At 38.1% G+C, this 19,622-nt stretch overlaps 1 protein-coding gene across 3 annotated transcripts in view; it reads left to right on the top strand.

The window, feature by feature from the left end:
* STXBP6 (syntaxin binding protein 6) overlaps positions 1-19,622 on the top strand; it is a 346,942-nt gene that overhangs the window by 89,469 nt on the left and 237,851 nt on the right. The window lies entirely within an intron of this gene.

Genomic DNA, 19,622 nt, shown 5'->3' with positions numbered 1-19,622 from the left:
CATACTTTTTTTGGCTGAACTCCATGTGGGTTCCAAGATAATTACATAGGAAAATGAAGAATTCAGTTTTCTGCACTGTATCGACATGATTTTTGCATTTGCATTTAATCGCTTCAGCTTCCTTTATCTCAGTACAGTAAGCTGTCTTCCTTCATTTACATACCACTGAGAGCTATATGATAAATGAGAAAGAACTAGAATAGAAGAAATCTGGATAGTCATTTCATAAATAACTAAACTTGTGTGTGGTACTGAAGTCAAGAAGTCCCCAGGTCATGAACTACTACCAAAAAACCTCATATAATTTTTAGATTTTTTTTTTCCGTTTGGTGTTTGAAAGCTCCTGAGAGTTACAGTGTATTTTTAGAACTTACCTTGGTTTCAATTCTTGTGATTCCTAGTTTTTGCTAGGTTAGGTTGGATAAAGGGGAGAGATTGAAGGTGCTTTTAAAGGGAGGTGATAACTCCTGGAGTTCAAAGTCCTGGAGGAAGCAGGAGGGAAAGGGATCTAGGAGCCTAGTTAAAGCAATTAGCCTTAACGAGAAATAGGAAAACCTATTTCTATTGATGGTGCCAACATTCTTTGTCTTCTAGGATAGGAACTAGAAACTTGAGGGTTATATTCAGCTCTTCACTTTCCTCACCTCACACATAGAGGTCAATTCTCCTCTCCCTCCCCGCTCAATATAAAGTTAGTCACCAAAGACTCCATAATTTCCTTCAGAATATATATTGTAGGTTAATCACAAGCCTATCATCCCTGCTTCTGGGGAGGCTAAGGCTAATGGAACACTTGTGTTTAGAAGTTCTGGGTTCATATCCCAACTTGGTCAAGTCACTTAAAGACTCTGGCTCTTAGTTTTTTCATCTTTGGAATAAGAGAGTTGGACAAACCGGTCTACTAGTCCTGTGGTTTTATGATTCTGAATTTCATAGTGTAATGATTTTAGCATATCTTGGGCAACTCTTAAACCTTGCTTATTATAAAATGTGCTGTCTCTTTTATATGGCTATTTTCAAATATTTTTCATCTGTTTAAACATTTTTGTGTTTTGTTAATCAACAAGTATTTATTAAGTGACTAATGAAGCATACATTTTCACATATGATCATTGAGTTTATTTATCCATCAATTAATTAACTAATTTGTTTGCTTGCTTGCCTGCCTGCCTGTACTTATTTGTTCCATTAGAATATAGGCTTCTTGAAAGGGCATGGGGCTGCTTCATTTTTGAATTTGTTTCTGTAGTACACGAGCATAGCACTAAATATTTGTTGGTTGATTGACTGACAGAGGAGAGGTCCCCTAAAGTGTTATTAGAGGAGGAAAACTTCACTCTTGGACAGGAATGGCTGGGTGGGATAGGGCAAGAGGGTGAGGGTGGACATTATTGAATGCTTCAAGAGGAGGCAACTGAGATGGGCTTTAATATACAAGAAATTGTGGGGAGGGATATCCATTCCAGGAATAGGGGATAGTGTGAGCAGAGGCATGGTAATTGGAATGGGCAGTAGTAGAATGAGAGATAAACAGTAGTTCTAGATGAAAACTGGTGTGTAAAAGGGAGCAGTATATGATAAAGCTTGAAAGTGAAATTGTAGTCAGATGTAGAAAGGGGGTCTTGAATGCCAAGATCTTGAATTTATATTTTATTTTTTGGGAAATCTGGAGGTACTGTAAAGTTTTTTTGTGTTTTTTTTTTTAAGCTGAAGAATAATGACATGATCAGAGCAGTGTATTAGAATGGATACACAGGCAGCCATGTGAAAGGTTTATAAAGATAAAATGAAGACAATGCTGTCCCTAAATATAGGTCTCTGCTTTACTTCTTTGTTTTGTTAAATGCCAAAATTTGTTGTTGATGCTGGTGAAATTTCCTGCTAGAAGGACTTGGTTTTTCAGACACCTCATGATTTGAAGTTAATTTAATTTCTCTGTCTGGTCAGTGATGAGCTAGTTATAGCTGTATTTTGTGCCTGTAGGAAATGTCTCTTTTGATCCCTACTCTAACACTGTTGTGCATTCTTTCCATATGGTATAGATTCCCTGGTCATCCTGCCTCTATCCCCTAATGGTTCACTAGAAACTGAAAATGACCCACCACAATTGTGTCCTTGCTCTACATGCATATATCTTGGGTCTGCAGTGCCCTTGTGGACCTTTTGTCTCCTGAATGCCTTTGAAAGGTTGTATCCTTCCTACCCTTACCCAGATAGCCTGGATGAAGGGATGCTTTTGCTTGCCTACCTCTCAGCTGATCTAATCAGTCAACAAGCATTTATTTATCACTCTTTTACGTGGCAGACATCAAACTAGAAAGGAGAAGAAAATGCACTCCCTATGGTGGCAAGGAACTTTTCCATAGTCACTTCCTTGGGTTGTTTTTCTTCTCACGGTAAATTGTTTTGGGCATGAGGCTATGGACTCTGATCTAGTGGAACTGGCCTTGCTCTTCCACAGACAAGACACTCCATCTCTCAGCTCTGGCATGTTCTCTGGCTGTCCCCCGTGCCTATAATGCTCTCCCTCCTCATCTCTGCCTACTGCCAGCTTCTTTTAAGTCCAAACTAAAATCCCATTTTCTACAAGAAGTTATTCCAACCCCTCTTAATTCTAGTGCTCTCCATCTTTTAATTATTTCCTATTTATCCTGTATGTAGCTTGTTTGTATTGTTTACTTGTCTCACCCATTATAGTGGGAGCTCCTTGAGGGCAGGGATCGCCTTTTGTCTCTTTTTGTATTACTAATGCTTAGCACGGTGCCTGGCACATAGTAGGCCATATGAAGCATGAATGTTGATTGATTGATTTTTTGGAATAAATCAGTTTGGGTAATATGACTGCCAGGAGGTAGCCAGAGGCATAAATCAAAATATAATTTCCCTTTCTATCATTGCCCGGGAAATAACATTCCTTTACACATTTGCCCATCCCTCCTAATGGAAGCAAGGAACCTTCAGGGATGTTTTTGTCTAGTATCCTTGGACTGGAAAATTTTTAAATCTTTTTTTAAACCTTTTTTCTTTCACTTCTAGCCCTACTTCTTGAGTGGAATTGTGTTTCGAATGATGATACAAAAACTTTGGAGGAACTTTGAACCTCAGGTTCTAAGTGATGAGTCTGATCACATTTGCTGTTATATTATTTTCAATGTATTTTATATATTAAAAAAAATCCATATCGTGCTGCTGGCTTTTTCTTTGTATAGCACTGCACAGCTGGCTAAGTCAGTAGCTATCTTCTGGAATGGTCTGATGGAAAGGGTCTGACATTGATTGACCAGGATCTGACAGGATTGGACATTAATCTGCATTCTTATGTGGACCACAAGACTGACCTGGATTTGCAGGCAGGAGAGGGGGCATTCTGAGCCTGCTACGACATGTATGTCTACCCATCCCTCTTATGTTTACATTTACACTGATTGGCAGCTGGATCTTAAACTGAGGCCTGGTTTTCTAGGCATTCCCTTGTTTTGCTTCTGACCTGCATTGGGTAGCTTCTGGGACAGTCTCAAGGTGAACCTGCAGAAAGAGACTCTTCAGCTACCCAGCAAGATGCTGTGCAGCTGCGGGTAGAAATCAGGGTAATTCAGGCATTTCTGAGAGCATTTTTAATAGAGCTCTGATTACAGATTGCAGCCACCTGGTAGTGTTTTGTACTGGGGCTGAAGGGTAGAGTTCCAAAGACAAGAACTAGTCTTGACAGATCACTATTTTCAGACCCTGTTGTTTGCCACAGCCTGGAATAGGTACAGAAAACCACTGATGACAGAATGCAGCTGATCCCAGGGGACAAAAAGAAGTTAGCATTTGTTTGGAGGAAACTTCTTAGCCAGTGCCAGCATCTTGATTCCTAGATCAATTACCAACCACATGTGGGTTTGCAATTTTATGACAACTTGTATAGTGAGCATTTTTTTTTAATAGATGGAACAGGGCACTTAAACTGGTATGAGGAATGTTATTGTTAATTTAGGTTCACCACTGAGTCCCAGCTTGAACTGGGCCAGAAATACTGTGTTCTTCCTGGACCGTCCCAGGCTGTTGTGTTTAGATAAATTCTCATTTTGTCTTACCTCCCTCTGAAGAGAGATCAAAAGCTATAAAATTACAAGGAAATAAAAAGATGATATCCAAGTGGCCTCTCCTGAGCTTCAGATGTTCAACCTTCATGCTAGGGGAATTTTAGACTTACTCATACCTATTGACACCTTTCTTTCCAGACTAACACTGAAAAAAACAACTCTGCCTGTCTGTTGTCTACAAATACAAAGCAATATTAAATATTGTTCTGGGACAGTTTGACCATTGTGATCTCTTTCCCCAGAATTCCTTAAGCACTTACTTGTAGCATTCGTATGATAGTTACCAAATTCTTCTTTGAAAAACAACTGAATTAAAGTATGGGTTCACATCTCAGCTATACCAACAATTGTCTTTGTGACTGTGTAAATGTCGAAATTCTCCAAGCCCCTTGAAGAGGGGGTTAGACTGAGTGTGATCTCTAGTGTCTTCTACTCTAGTAGACCCATGATTATTAATAACTATAACATACCTTGTCTCCCAAACTTGATTTGTAAAATCCTTTAAAGCAGGGTCTTAGATTTATAACTGGAAGGAATCATAAAGGTTATTTAGTCCAATAACCACATTTTACCAATGAAATTGATGCCATGAGAGGTGAAGTGACTTGACAGCTAGAGGGGGTTAAGTGGCACAGTGGATAGAGTACTAGAGTCAGGAAGATCTGAGTTCAAATCTATTACTAGCAGTGTGACCCTGAGCAAGTCACTTAACGTCTTCTGCCTCAGTTTCCTCAATTAGGGGTCATAATAGCTCCAATCCCCCAAGGCTGTTCTAAGGATCAAATGAGATAATATTTGTAAGGCACTTAGCACAGTGCCTGGCACATAGTAGGTGGTTAATATTTGTTTTCTTCCTCTTGTCCAAGGTCACAGAATAGTAGTGTCAGAGTTAAGCCAGTCTTGGAAAGCTAGATGGCACAGCGGATAGAGCACTGGACTTGGAATCAGGAAGATTCATCTTCTTGAGTTCAAATTTGGCCTCAGACACTTACTAGCTGTGTGACCTTGGGCAAGTTACTTAGCCCTGTTTGCCTCAGTTTCCTCATCTGTTAAAAGAGCTGGAGAAGGAAATAGCAAACCTCTCTCCATTATCTTTGCCAAGAAAACCCCATATGGGGTCAGGAAGAGTCAGACATGACTGAAATGACTGAACAACAAGAAGTCAGTGTTGTGATATGGTAGCCAAAATAATGATTACAATCTTGGGCTGAAGTGAAAAAGTTTTAGCTTTCAAAAATAAGGACGTGATTGTATCATCATACTCTGCCCTGATCATAGCACATCTGGGATGTTTTATCTAGTCTTGTATTCCACAGTGCTAGAAGGACATTAAGAAGCTGCAGAATGTACAAAGAATGACTGCTAGCTTGCTGAGGGATCTTAAGTGCCTGAAACATGAGGAATCAAGTGTAGGATCTGAGGATGCTTAACCTGGAGAAGAGAAGACTCAGAGGAGGGGACATGATATGTGTCTTCCAGTGTTTGAAGGAACATCACCTAGAATAGATATTTGACTTTTTGTATTAGGCCCCAGAGAGAAGAATCAGGAACAATGGGTAAAAATTGCAATGTGGCAAATTTTGACTTGATATCAAGAAAAAGGTTCAGATAATTAAAAATATCTTACAGTGACCTGAATTATTTTTGAGAAGCAGGGAGTTCCTCTCATTTGAAGTCTTTAATGATAGACTGGAAGACCACTTTTCAGGTTTCTTTATTGAGGTTGAGTTGCTCTAGCGGGTTATTTAGGTTCCTTCCTCAAAATTCCCTCCTAAAATTCCTTTATTACATGATTCTGGGACTGGAGCTCAATTCTTCTGTATCCAAATAAAATTTCTCCTACAGGTGTCTTCTCTGACTCCTTCCCCAATTTGGTCTTCAGGAAGAAAATCCTTCAGAGAATCACAGAATTTGAGAGTTGGAGGAGACCTCAACAGTCATCTAAAATGAGAAAGAATCCCTACTATATCATATTGGACAAATGGTTATCCATCCTCTGCTGAAAGATTTCCAGTGAGGGAAACCCTGCTACCTTATTATCACTACCTTATTCCTGGAAGCTATACCTCTCTTAATGTAGTCCTGACATAGCATTAGTTTCTTTTTTGACTCCCTAAATCACACTGCTGATTCATGGAATCATTCTTTTCTCTGGATGATGGTGTATATTCACCATCCCCCTGGAATACCACTCCCAGAAGCAACAGTAGAGTGAAACAAATGGAAGTCTTATTCCCAAGTGGCCTCTCTTAGATACTTTGGACCAGATTAATGGTCATGCTGCGATGGCAACTAAGGAGGCAGTGGTGGCATGGTGGAGATGGGTCATCAGGAGAACCAATGAGAAGACTGAAGCCAAAGATGTATGTGGAAACAGTGGAGGGTGGTAGTTCTACAGGATAAGTTGACTGAGTAGTTTTCCCTTAGAAACAACAGAAATCTCAGAAATACATGACTTTTCCTATGTAAGACTTTTCCATCTTGGAAAAACATCCCAGGAGATGTAGAAAAGTGCTTTGTGGCAACCATCCAAAAGTTCCCCAGGAGCAAACTCCCAACCAGTAGTAGCAGGAAGTAGTATAGTGAACAGCTGTTGTTCAACTTGGGTGGGCACTGTCTTGTTTGGGCACACAGCTGACACTGAAACACTAAACTTTTCAAACAGTTCCACCTAGAGTAACGCAGTAGTCTCGGACCAAGTTAGATTATCTGACCATCTTTGCTAACAGCACAGTGGGCGTACCCAGAGATAAACAAGCTTTGCCAGAATTAATGATTTTTAACAGTAGATTGAGTCACTGCCTTTTTAACATCTCTACCTTCCTGGGTTTCCTGAGGACACAGGGCTGACTAATGACAAAACTGTGATGTGAACGATGTTTGTTTTTGTTTTTCCTACTACTTCTCCTTTCACTAACTTTTTATGTCATTTTAAAATCTCTGTACCTCTTTACTGGTTGTACTTGCTTCTTACTCACTTACTTTCAGTTGGCTGCCAATTAATTTGATGCATATTGGGATCTGTGTTCTAGCTCCCACTAACTGTTATTGTTCTTTAGTCATTTAGTCAGTCAGTCAGTCATCTTTAGTTATTCAGCCAGTCATTCCAACTTTTCATGACCCCGTTTGGGGTTTTCTTGGCAAAGATACTGGAGTGATTTGCCATTTCTCTCTCTGGCTCATTTTACAGGTGAGGAAACTGAGGCAAACAGGGTTAAGTAACTTGCCCAAGGTCACACTGCTTGTAAGTGTCTGAGGCCAGATTTGACTCAGGTCTTCCTGACTCCAGGCCTGGTCCTCTATCTACTGTATCACCTAGCTGCCCCTCTACTAACTGTGGCCATGGTCAAGTCACATCCTTGTCAGATCCTCCTTTTCCCTATCTCTAATAGGGAGAGAATGAAGGGGTTGGCCTAGCTGTGTGACCTTGAAGAAGTCACTTACTTAATTTCTCTGTGGTACAGTTGTCTCACTGCTAAAATGACACCCCTGTCATTTTAGATGATCCAGTCCTTTTGTGTCTTCCTATATTTCACATTGCAACTTTCCCACTGGGCCCAAGCCACTTAACCGTCAATTTGCTTCCTTCTTTCTCTGCAGGTGATATTGCCTCCTACTTTATAGTAAAATTACTCACCAGAGATCTGGTCTCAGGCATTTGGCTACTGCCCCTTGTGATATTGGGAGTCCAGTGGTCTGAAAGATCATGCTGCTCCTGCTTATTGAAACAGGACCTTTGGGTACCTGTGTCCCAGAGAACATCTTTAGTAAAATCTTTAACTTTACTAAAATATCTTAAAGTCTTAGTAACAACAGCAAAGTCTTTCAGTAATGACTAGAATAAACATTTGTCCAATATATTATAGAAGGCATTCTTTTTCTGTTGTGGATTGGAAGAGGTGGCCTCTCCAGTCTCTTCTAAGTCTGAGATTGTGTGACCTTTTTTTTTTTTTTTTTTTTTAAATCTTTGCCAGTCTCAATATGCCTTCACAGAAGACTTTTCCCTGCTTTGGAGGCAGTCCGGGTTAAATGACTTGCCCAGAGTCACATAGCTAGTAAGTGTCTGAGGCTGGATCTGAACTCAAGTCATCCTAACTTAAGGGCCAGTGCTGTATCCACACTGCCACCTAGCTATCTCTCTCCCTTTCTCTTCTAAGCCAAATAGTGCCTTCCTTTTTGTTCTTTGTGCTATTCCTTCCTACTTCCTCTAATATCTTTAAAAAAGAGAGAGAGGGGAGGGGGAAGCCCCAAACCTTTTCCTTTATTCTGCTATGTCCCCAAGCTCCCATATCCACCACACCCTTTCATTATACAAACTTCTATGCCTCAGTTTCCTCAGCCAAGGAAATTAGTGAGTTGTACTGCATGGCCTCAACATGGACAACAATAACATGATATATGAACTTTCCATATCTAACTTTCCAGATTTTAATTTAGCCTGAGCTAAAGTGTTAAGGTGTTACTCCTTTCAAGGAAATTTATAGTGGAATATGAATTAGTCTGGAAGACCAAAAAATTTATTAATAATAAAGTTTGGAAGATCAGAAAGGCCTAAACATCAAAGAAAGGAATCTTTAATGGTGGAACTCCAAGGCAGAGGGACAGGTGTGGAAAATATTTGGTAGAGGACACCTCTTTCAGGGTCAGTCTTGTTACAAGCATGATATCAGATTGACCCTTCTGGAGATAATTTCCAATTGGTTTGAAATTCTTCTTTTAGCAGTCTTATGAGCTATATTGAATTTTTGCCATTGAAAAACTGGGGCATAACAGAGTCTCTTTCTCTTACCTTTCAAATTGTTATCCCAAAAGGGGCATTGAACCATGTCAGGATTATTTTTTAATAGAGGTAATGTTTTGAATGTGAAGGATTCAGTACTCATGATACAGCAACCATAGCAGAGTATGAATACATTTCAGAACACCCAAAGTGATAGTGTTCCCCAGATTATAGTGGGAACTCAAACCAAAAACACCAATTCAGTTTATGTTAAAATTGGATAATGTCTTGAATTAGTTTTCTTAGAGATGGAGTATGGTATAGTGGTGGGGGGGGGGATCCAAACCAAATCAAAACAAAACAAAAACACGGAATCTGAAGTCAGAAGGTCTCAGGTTTTAATTGTAGCTCTGATACTTGATGATTGTATAACCTGGAGGAAGTAATTTCACCTTTCTAAACCTCAGTTTCCTCATATGTAATACAAAGGAGTTGGATAAGATGATGTCTTGTCTCCAGCTTTCATATTCTCTGGTTTGCTTCAGGAATTTTAGAAAACATATTGGTTTATTTCTGGTTTAAATTATTGTTGCATTTTTTTAATTTAAATTTTATCTTATTTTTTCAATTAATAAAAATCTGTTTTCTCCCCCAACCAGTCTGCCCTCCCCCATTGAAAAAGAAAGAAAAACAAAACCAGTTTAATAAATATTCATAGTCAGGCAAAATAACTTCCCTCTTCGACTAGGTACCCTGAGTCCATCACCTTTCTGTCAGGAGGATGGATATTTGCTATAGATTTTAAAAAAACAGTTTCAACTCCTGGCACAACTGAAAATAAATTAAGAAAGAAGTGAAGGAAGGAAAAGAAAAGAAGCTAGGTTCACTGTTCATTTGGGGTTTTTTTTTGTTTGTTTTTTACTTGTTTAGTTCAGATCAAGTACTTGCTCCAAATAGAACCAATCCAGTCAAGAATATTTAATCTGAGATATCCATTGACAGACATTTTTTTGCTGTATGGGTTCTTATCTAAGTATAGACTCATATGTTCACATACTCTTCTTTTGGCATTGATGCTGTTCTCCTTCGTAATCTCTTCTTCATAGGAAAATCATTGACTTGTTGCCCAGGGCTCCCCTTTGCTTTTAGATTTGAATTTGAAATGATTTTTCAACTTAGGTAGCCATCTCTTTCATCAAAGAATGTATCACTACCATCTTTTGTGTTACATGCTTATTTATTCTCTTGTTAATTGCATGTAGCCTTTCCCTCTGTTACATAGTTGTTTGTATAGATTTATCCTCGTGGATCCAGCCAGTTTTAAATAATAAGTTCCCTGAGGACAGAAATTTGGTTTTCTTAACTTGCTACTAATTAGCTGTTTGTGTCTACAGTGCCCTGGGTGTTCAATCAAGGGTGTAGAATACCAACAAATTTAGTTCCTTTACAAGCTTGGCTTTTACTGCCTTTGTTCATTTTAATGAAGCTTGACTGTCCAATAGACACATTCTTACTTGCTCTTCCCTCAGGCTTAAAGCTTCTTTGAGGCACTTGGGATTCTGTACTTAGGATCTGAGGACTACTTTATAGGACACCTCAGAATGAGAAAAGCATTTATGTTTAGAGCTTTTTCTCTCCCTGATGAGCCCCAGCACTGTTATATTCCAAATTAACCCTGGTTTCCCAGTTCCAACCTCTCTTTTTTTAAGGATCCAGTGGAGTCTCCTTTGTTTTAACTTTATTAAAGTTAGTGTATCTTAAGCTGGTTGACAGAAACAGGGATAAAATTTGCAACAGGAAAGTGTAAACAAACAAATGTAAACATAAATGTTTGTCCTATGATTTAAAATGTACAGGGGATAGGCATGCATACAGGGTTATATCAATCTGGAAGACAGGGGATTAAAATAGCCTACATTTATAAATGAAGTAGAATGTGAGTCACTGGCTTCCCCCCCCCCCACTCTCTCATTAGTTTATTTTAACAATAGTTAATGTTATCAAGAAGAAAATTTCATCTCTCCCAGCACCAATAGCATGATAGATAGAAAAGTATGACAGATCCGGCAGCCAGTAGCACTGCTCAGGGTGCTTTCTCCATACCTTGGTTCTATTTCCTTCTTTCTGGCTAGTGTTAAGGGAGAAATATCTCAGAGTTCATGTGGTGGGTTGCTGCCAAATAAACATATTTACCACATTGCAGAAATTATGGAGGTAAAAACCTAGTTTTTATTATTATGCTCAGGTGTAGGTTCAGGCCTCAGAGAAAACCTGAACCATTATGAGGATAATGACAAGGCTTCTTATAGGAAAAATTACATCAGAGTGTCAGAGAAATACTTCATTTACATATTGCAATCTTGGACATTCCTCTTAGGTCATAGAAGTTAAAGAGAAGATAGACCCATAATCCTATGTTTCCTTTAACGTAGTAAAAGTTGAATACATTTAGCTAAATAGAGTCATAATCTTCATACATCTCATAAGGAAACAAACTTTACTGAGCAAAAACTCTGTAGGTAAACTAAGTCAGATTACAGATTAAACTACATTTAGAGGATTCACAAATAGACTGAGGAGAAGAAGGAGAATTTACATGTTGCCAAGGAGTCAGGGATAGTTGAGATTGTTCTTCCAGCTTCCTATCTAAGGAATGCTTTAAGGCTTTTTTATATCCCATGAAACAGGTTTTAGTAAGGTGAGGTTAATATTGTTCAAAAGATGCCAGAGGAATAAAAGGAAATAAAAAATTTCCATAACACTAGCAATGCTATGGGGAACCATTGTCACATGGGAAATGACCAGAGGTCCAACCACATCAGTCTCATTCTCTTTTCTAAAGTTATCTTTCCAAGTTAGCTCATATCTCTTTTTCAGTGACTTTTCTGGTCAGTCTGTTTGCTGGTAATACTAGCCTGGGAATCTTAGACTCCTAAAATTTTAAAGCTTAAAATCATCTTTAGACCTTATAAGTAATGTAAAACGAGAAAATTGAGGCTCACAAAAGGTAAATAGTTTATTCAGAGTCACACAGCTAGTTTGTGATAGAACTAGGACTGAAACCTAAACAGTTTCCCTCCCCTCTCCCTATTGTCATTCCTCCCCCCATACACACACTATCAGGTCACTTCTAGAGGAAGATGGGCATATAACCAGAAATAATGATTTTTTATGAAAAAATATATGGTGTTTGTGTGTATATGTGTGTTTGTGTATGTTTGTGTACATGTATATACATGTAATTTCTTCCATATATACATGTAATAATAGTGTAATTTCTTGAGCAACATAACTGAACAATTGATTTATTGGGTATCCACTATGAGCAAACACTGTTCTAGGTACTAGAGGAGATAGAAAGAAGATTGCGAAAGGGTCCATGTTCTTATGAAATTTATAGTTTAGTAGACTGAGTTATAGAAAGTTGGGTCTTATTGATGTGGGTGTTTCCTTCCTTGGTGCAGATTAGGGTTCGTCTATACTCTTGTACCCTGTTTATGTTATCCCATATATTCTCTACAGAGAATGTGTTCAGTTCGTTGAAGGCCTTCTTCTGTGTGTTTTTTGTTTCACAGGCACTGGTATAACATAACCTTTATTCCATATTCTAGTGATATTCCTCAGTCATTTCCTTCTCTGGTCACTTGCTCTGTGTAGAAAAGCAAAACAAAGATCTTTTTAGGCTATTCTGGCTAATACATTCATATTTTCACCTACTGTTTGTGCTGTCATGATTTTCTGTTTTCTTATTTAGCAATTTTTTAATAACTAGGTGACACAATGGTTAGATCATTAGGAACACCTGAATTTGAACCCTACGATCAGGCACTTATTTAGCTGTGTGACCCTGCCTGGCACTTAACTCTGTGCCTCAGTTTCTTCTTTGGCAAAATGGGGATAATAATAGCATCAGCTTCACAGAGTTGTGAGGATCGAATGATTTAATATATTAAGCACTCTGCAAACCTTATAGTGCTAAATAACTGCTAGCTAATAATAATAATAAGTAATTAATAATGATATTCTCTGAAGGTTGTCTCAAAATAAATTAATCTCTCACAATAACAATCTTGATAGTTGTGATTTCTGTATATCCCTAAACATGCACCCCTATTCAAACATCGGCATTTGTTTTCACAGTATTTTGAGTCCAATTTCTTGATTATGGCAAAAATGATGATTGAATTTGAAATAACTTAGAAAATAGAAATCACATAGAGATAAAGTTTCCATTTCAAATTTTGTCACTCATCACTAGCATACCCCCCCCAACAAAACAAAAGAAAACCATAGTCTATTGTATCTATTGGTATCTGACTTTCTTTTTAGTTTCTTCATTGAACTATGTACATATTCTTTCTGATAAGAGACATATAAAAAGTCATGGTGAAAAGTTAGTTTAAGGACTAAGTCATATTTAGTCTGTTATACATGTATACACATTATGGGTAGAATTGAGCTTGGGTACCACCCCAAAGGATGACTTCTACTCTCATAGGTAGCTACCCCTGAAAACACTTGCCCTCATCTGAGCACAGGGTGGACTATGTAATCCAGTAGTGTAATTAACTCAAAACAAAGGCATTTGCTGAAGATGGCATAGTAAAAACACTTCCATAAACCTGGAGTGTTCTCTCCCACCAATATACCGTTCAAGGAAAGAATAGGCAGTAATTTAGAGTATGGTGGTAGTGAAAAAAAGAAGTAGGGAATACATATGGACAAAACAGCTCACAATTCTGAAACTAGGTTCCAGTACTTGGAGGTCTTTTTTTTTCCTGTGTAGTCCCCTTTGGGTGCAGTAACTCTGTGGTATACCACAAATGTGGTATATCTTGCTCAGCTGAACTTTCAAGGTCAGTTCCTTTCTGCAGCTTGACTCTTAACTGCCACCCTTGGCTCTCTTTTGAGTTCATAGTTTTCTTCTGCTAAGGGTCCTACTCTTCCAAGCTGTTTTCATTCTTGAGTGACTGCTTTTTTGTATCCATATCTGTCTGAATTATGTATTTTGAATCCTTCACCTGTGTCTTTTCTTTTTTTTTCTGGGGGGTGGGGAATGGTGAGGCAATTGGGGTTAAGTGACTTGCCCAGGGTCATACAACTAGTAAGTGTCATGTGTCTGAGGCCAGATTTAAATTCAGGCCCTCCTAACTCTAGGGCCTGTGCCCTATCCACTGCACCATCTAGCTATCCCTTGAATAGACAGAATTTGAACTGTTAGGCTGATAGCTGCATTCTTTCATAAATAACCAGGGACATCCTAGGACAGGCAAATGCCTTTTCAGTTTATTATTTTAAGGTTTTAGCTTTGAGGCTTGTCACATCCCAGTTAGGCAATGGGAGAGCAACTCATCCTTTCCTTTCCACAAATCTTCCTAGTATAGGGCTGGAGCAACTTGGTGGGAAATCTCACTCTAACTTATGGTGACTGTCTTGTATGTTTCCCAAATCTTCATTTCTATAGGCTAGGCTATAACTAGGCAATGGCTATTTGCTGAATAATCATAAAATAGCTTGGAGTGTGGAGTTCTCCAGTTTTTAAAAATTCCAAGTCTCTCATGTTATTCCATGCAAATGAGTGGATGGGGGTCAGGGTCAGGGAAGATGGTACCCTGGAATCAAGTTCATTGTCTGGGCTGGCTGCTTAACTGATTACCTGCTCTTTTTATGTACACATAAAGTACTCAAAGTCTCACATCTTTTACAAGATACAAACAAACCTCAAAATTTCATATCCTTTGGAAAGGGCAAAATGATCTTAATGAAATCTAAAAAGGACTCACCCTTTAAAAGATGCAAATACAGACTGAATGGAAGGAGCCCTTATGTTTCATTGTCTCTGTCACTTGTTCCTTCATTCAGTAAATGCACCAATCCCTATTCTCAAGGAACTTAAACCTTCTAACAGGAAATTTAACTGATTCAACACAAAGAAAGTTTGTGTTAGTAAACTTTCCAAAAGAAAGCTGCTTTCTCCGTGATTATATCATTGGTATTTTAAAGGAGGAAAAGATTTACATTGATTTTGATTGTATATGAATGGTACCACTAGCTGAAGACCTTAGGTATTGAACTAAGAAGGATTGCTACATTTTTGTGTTTTAAGAAGTTTTGTGTACCTAGTAGTACACTCTTATAGTATTGAAAATTTATGTGGCTTTATGTTCACTCATACACACATGTGCACACTCTCTATATGTTAGGTACCTTATATACTCCATGTTCTAGGTACCTTGGAAATATACCCAGGACTTAGATCTCCCAAGTGATAAATGAGATACGCTCTGCTTTGGTAGGGGGAATCACCAACACTAAAGAAATCACAGATCCTTCCCACATGGCCAAATATTTTCACAAAAGCTTTTTAACCTTGATTTCTATAGCTACCAAAATGGTAGCAGGGATCAAGCCTCTTTCTTGTCCAGAGGATCAATAGCATCTTTATACAATATAGAGAGACTCCCTAGGAAATTGTTAAGCTTCAATTTTGAGTGGTTCCTGAACCTTGAACAATTATATTATAGCCATTTTTTTCTGTCAAGCAAGATTCTGCTATTGGGTTAACAAAGGCAGCTAACTGACTTCACTTAGAAGACATAGTGAAAATTGATACTTTATAAATTGGATGGAACAGTGTAATAGCCATACCCTCCGATAGAAGGGCACAACATGCAAAGACATACTCTCTTTAGGTTGATTGTAATTGATACAGGCTGGAGTTGACTAACACAGTACTGGATACTGAGTCATAGTGCCTTCCTCTGCCCTTGCTTCCATTTGTTGGATCCTACCTGTTATCTGTCAACTGATGATAGGTAGGTAGGTAGAGGGGTGCGGGAACTGGTACAACTGGTGAGTTAGCTCAAAAAAAGGCTTCAGAGTCCCAGGTGCAAAATTATCAGGTTTTGGTAAATTAGGTTGGATTTAGTAGTTCTTAAGGTTTCAGTTGTGTGGTTTGACTTAGATTCTGTAAGGTATGACTTGTTGTGGTCATCCTTCAGTATATATTCTCCCAAGTTTGTTGGGAGACTTTATATTTCAGTTCATCCTGCCTATTTCCCATATGATATTCAGTGATCAAAGTCCAAGATCTTTTTTGCTGATTTCTCAAATGAATACTTGTCTCTCCCTACCCCCCACCCCCACTCCCTTTCAATTTGGCAGATTTTACCATGTAAAGTTTTTTAATCCTATGATAATGATTTCACAAAAATATGTCCTGGGATGGAAAGACAGGATATAGGGCAAAGTTATGGCAGCAGGGATTATTTAATTAGGTTAGGTATGTTCTTGTCCATTTTCTTCCTTTTTTATTATTTTATCATTTTTTTATTGCTCAAAGGACAAATTGAAGCTGATATACTTTCACTCTATCTTTCTTAGGATTTGTGGAAGTCTGGTGAGTTGCCTTGATGCTAGGGAGGTGAAGATGTGATGATGATGGTGGTTGTCATTATTATTATTTACAAAGCCTCCAGCTATGTTATAACTTCTGTATTTAGGAAAGTACTTAAATGACTTCTAGGGGAGAAAAATATTTAGTGGCTCCTATGAAATCATAGATTGCTATTTGAATTGGTCTAATTAGATTGCTCTGGTTTCTTTCTGATGGCACAAAGGCTTTGTTGTCGGTGATATAACTCACTTAGCATTTTGTTGTGGACCTCTGTCTCTAAGGCACTTAGCATGTAATACTGTATGCTATAGTGGTCTCTGTGTCTGGCCTGTGTGCTGGACTGTAGGCTTCAGGAAGGCAGAAAGCATGTCTTTTCACACTTGTATCCATCTCTGTCAGTGCATAGTGCTCTGCGTGAGGGTACATATTTGATCTTTGCTAAATGAAAGAATTGACTCAAGTTCGTGGAATAGAAGGGGCAGAAAGGTGGTGCAGTGGATAGGATAGAGCACCAGGCTTGGAGCCAGGAAGATCTGAGTTCACATCCAGCACCAGACACTTATTAGCTGTGTTACCCTAGGCAAATCACTTAATCCCTATTTGCCTCACTTACTCATCTGTAAAATGAGGATACACTGGAGAAACGAATGGCAAATAATTGTAGTATCTTTGCCAAGAAAACCTCACAGACAAAAAACCACAGTGTCACATAGATTCAGACGTGACTGAACAACTAGTAGAACAGAAAAGCAGGAATTGATTTCCTTTTGAAGAGAATTTTGGAAACTCCTCTCCGCTCCTGATCTTTTTCCATACCCCACACCTACATCTTCCATTAAAAAACAAAAACTATTTCCCAACTAAGAAACTGGCCTGAGAGACTTACTGCTACTGCTTCTGTACCATTTAGATCTCAGTGACAGATTTTCTTGTTTAGTGTTCTTTAACAAGCCTGATAAGCTATTTCAGAATATATATTAGACAGCTGTACCCTTGGAGGGTCAGCCTTACTTATTATTTATTGGATAAAATTTTTTGTTAAATTATGCCATAGGACACAACCCTGTATATGGTTTAATTTATTTTCATCAGTAACTAGAGTGAATAGAGTGATGGATTAGATAGCATAATACTTAAATTTATACAGCTAAATGGTATATTCAATGGGAGCACTGACTTTGGAGTCAGGAAGATCTGAATTCACATCCTGCCTCAGATATTTACTAGCATTGTGAACTTAGGCAAGCCATATAAAAAAAAATACTGTCTGCCTCAGTTTCCTCATCTGTAAAATGAGGATAATAATAGCAACTACCTCCCAGAGTGGTGATGAGAATGAAGTGAGATAATATGTTAAATGCTTTGTAAACCTCAAAGATATATATCTTTATATAGCTATTGGCTATTTACTATTGTCATTAAGTCATGAGGAAAGTCTTGAATGATGGGGTTAGAATTCAGATTGACCTTGAACAAAATAAACTGGATGGAGATAAATTGGGTAGCAACCAGTAAAAGATGAAAAATAAATTATGCAATCTGAGATGAGGCCTTTTCTGTTCAAGTACAACAGGGAAGAAAAAAATCCTCACTATGAGAAGGCAAAGAAGTGTCCCTCTCCCCTTCTTTTCCTTAAAAGTAAATACAACCCTGATTTATTTATAGTAATATAAAGTGTAGAAACTTTCAGGTAATATTTCTAAAACAATTGGCCGCTACTCTGTGTGATCCTGAGTAAGTCACTTAACCTCTATCTGCCTCAGGTTCCTCATCTGTAAATTGGGGATAATATTAATACCTCCCTCCCAGTGTTGCTGTGAAGATAAAATGAATAATATTTGTAAAGCACTTTGTAAATCCTGGCTATTATTACTATTATTATTTTTTTTTAATTCAAGCTCCTATTAGAGATATATAGGATCATCTAATCCAATCCTTTTTTCTCACAAATGAGGAAACTAAGACCCAGGGAAGGGAAATGACTTTATCCAACATCACCCAGTTAGTAAATGACAGCTTGTAGAGAAAATAGAAGAGTCTAGAAGAAAAAGGCTAAATTTCTTAATATGTTAGCATTGAAAAATAGGGCATTAGGGGATAGGCTAAAGTTATAAAATATTTAGGCTAATCAAGGGAATGCTAGGACATAATTAAATTAATGGACTTTCAACCCCAGAAATAGTTCAGTTCAGTTCAGCATTTATTAAGCTCCTTCCGTGTGCTGGGTTTGCCATTTAGTAAGAAAATAACATGATCCCTGTCCTGAAGAAGCTTTTCAGTCGAGTCTGACTCATTGTGACCTCATTTGGGGTTTTCTTGGTAGAGATTCTAGTGTCATTTGCCATTTCCTTCTCCAGCTCATTTTAAGAAATGAGGAAACTGAGGCAAATTGGGTTAAGTGACTTGCCAGGGTCACACAGCTAGTAAATGTCTGAGGCCAGATTTGAACTTAGGAAGATGGGTCTCCCTGACTCTAGGCCTATCACTCTATCTACTGCACAACCTAGCAGACCTGACGAAGTCTAATTTTATAACCATGCATCCACAGGGAAACACAGTATAATATGGTTTATAATATGGTTTATAGTGTGATAGGGGAAAATGTGAGAAACACTCTATCTTCTATGAAATTTTGAGAAGGCATGGAATACTTATTTTTTTAAGTTTTGATATATTTTGTTTTGATACAAGAGTCACTTAAGGCTTATAGATTTAGAGGGAGAAAGGACCTCATAGATTGTCTTGTCTAACTCTCTCATTTCATAGACATGGAAACTGAGATCCCTAGAGGATGTGAATGCTTACAGTGTAACACGAACAATGGCAGAGGTGGGATTTGAACCTAGTTCCTATGACTTCAAATCTAGGACACTTTTGGTGGTAACACACTGACTTACCTCCAGGCACCAAAATAAATTCCTCTATAAAACATATTCCCAAAACTGTGAGTTTATCAAGTGACAATAAGGTAATGCAGTGGAGAGAGGTATTGGACTTGGAGGCTTGAATTCAAATCCCACCCCAGATGTTTTCTAGTTGTTTGACTTTGGGCAAAGAATAACTTAATCTCTCTTAGCCTCAGTTTTCTCATCTGTAAAATGGGGGTAATAATAGCACCTATTTCCCAGGATTGTTGTCTAGACCAAATGAAATAGCATATGTAAAGTACTTAGCAAATGTTAAAGCTCTCTCCAAATGCTAGCTATTTACCAGTTGTTAACAGAAAAGAAGGATGTATCTTTTAACTTTGACAATATAATAGTAATGTTTACTTTTATTTGACCAGAATATTGTTTCAGAGAAACAGTTTTAGCTGTTGTGCTGAGGGAAAGACTTAACATGTGGAAAATGGCAACTCTTCATTATAGGAAGAACAGAAAGACTTAAATTGCAATTAAAAGGGATGTAGAGGAATTGC

This window comes from Vombatus ursinus, unplaced genomic scaffold (genome assembly GCF_900497805.2).
Source record: "Vombatus ursinus unplaced genomic scaffold, bare-nosed wombat genome assembly UNPS02014794.1, whole genome shotgun sequence".
Lineage (NCBI taxonomy): Eukaryota > Metazoa > Chordata > Mammalia > Diprotodontia > Vombatidae > Vombatus > Vombatus ursinus.
This window is presented reverse-complemented; position numbering and strand designations above follow the sequence as displayed.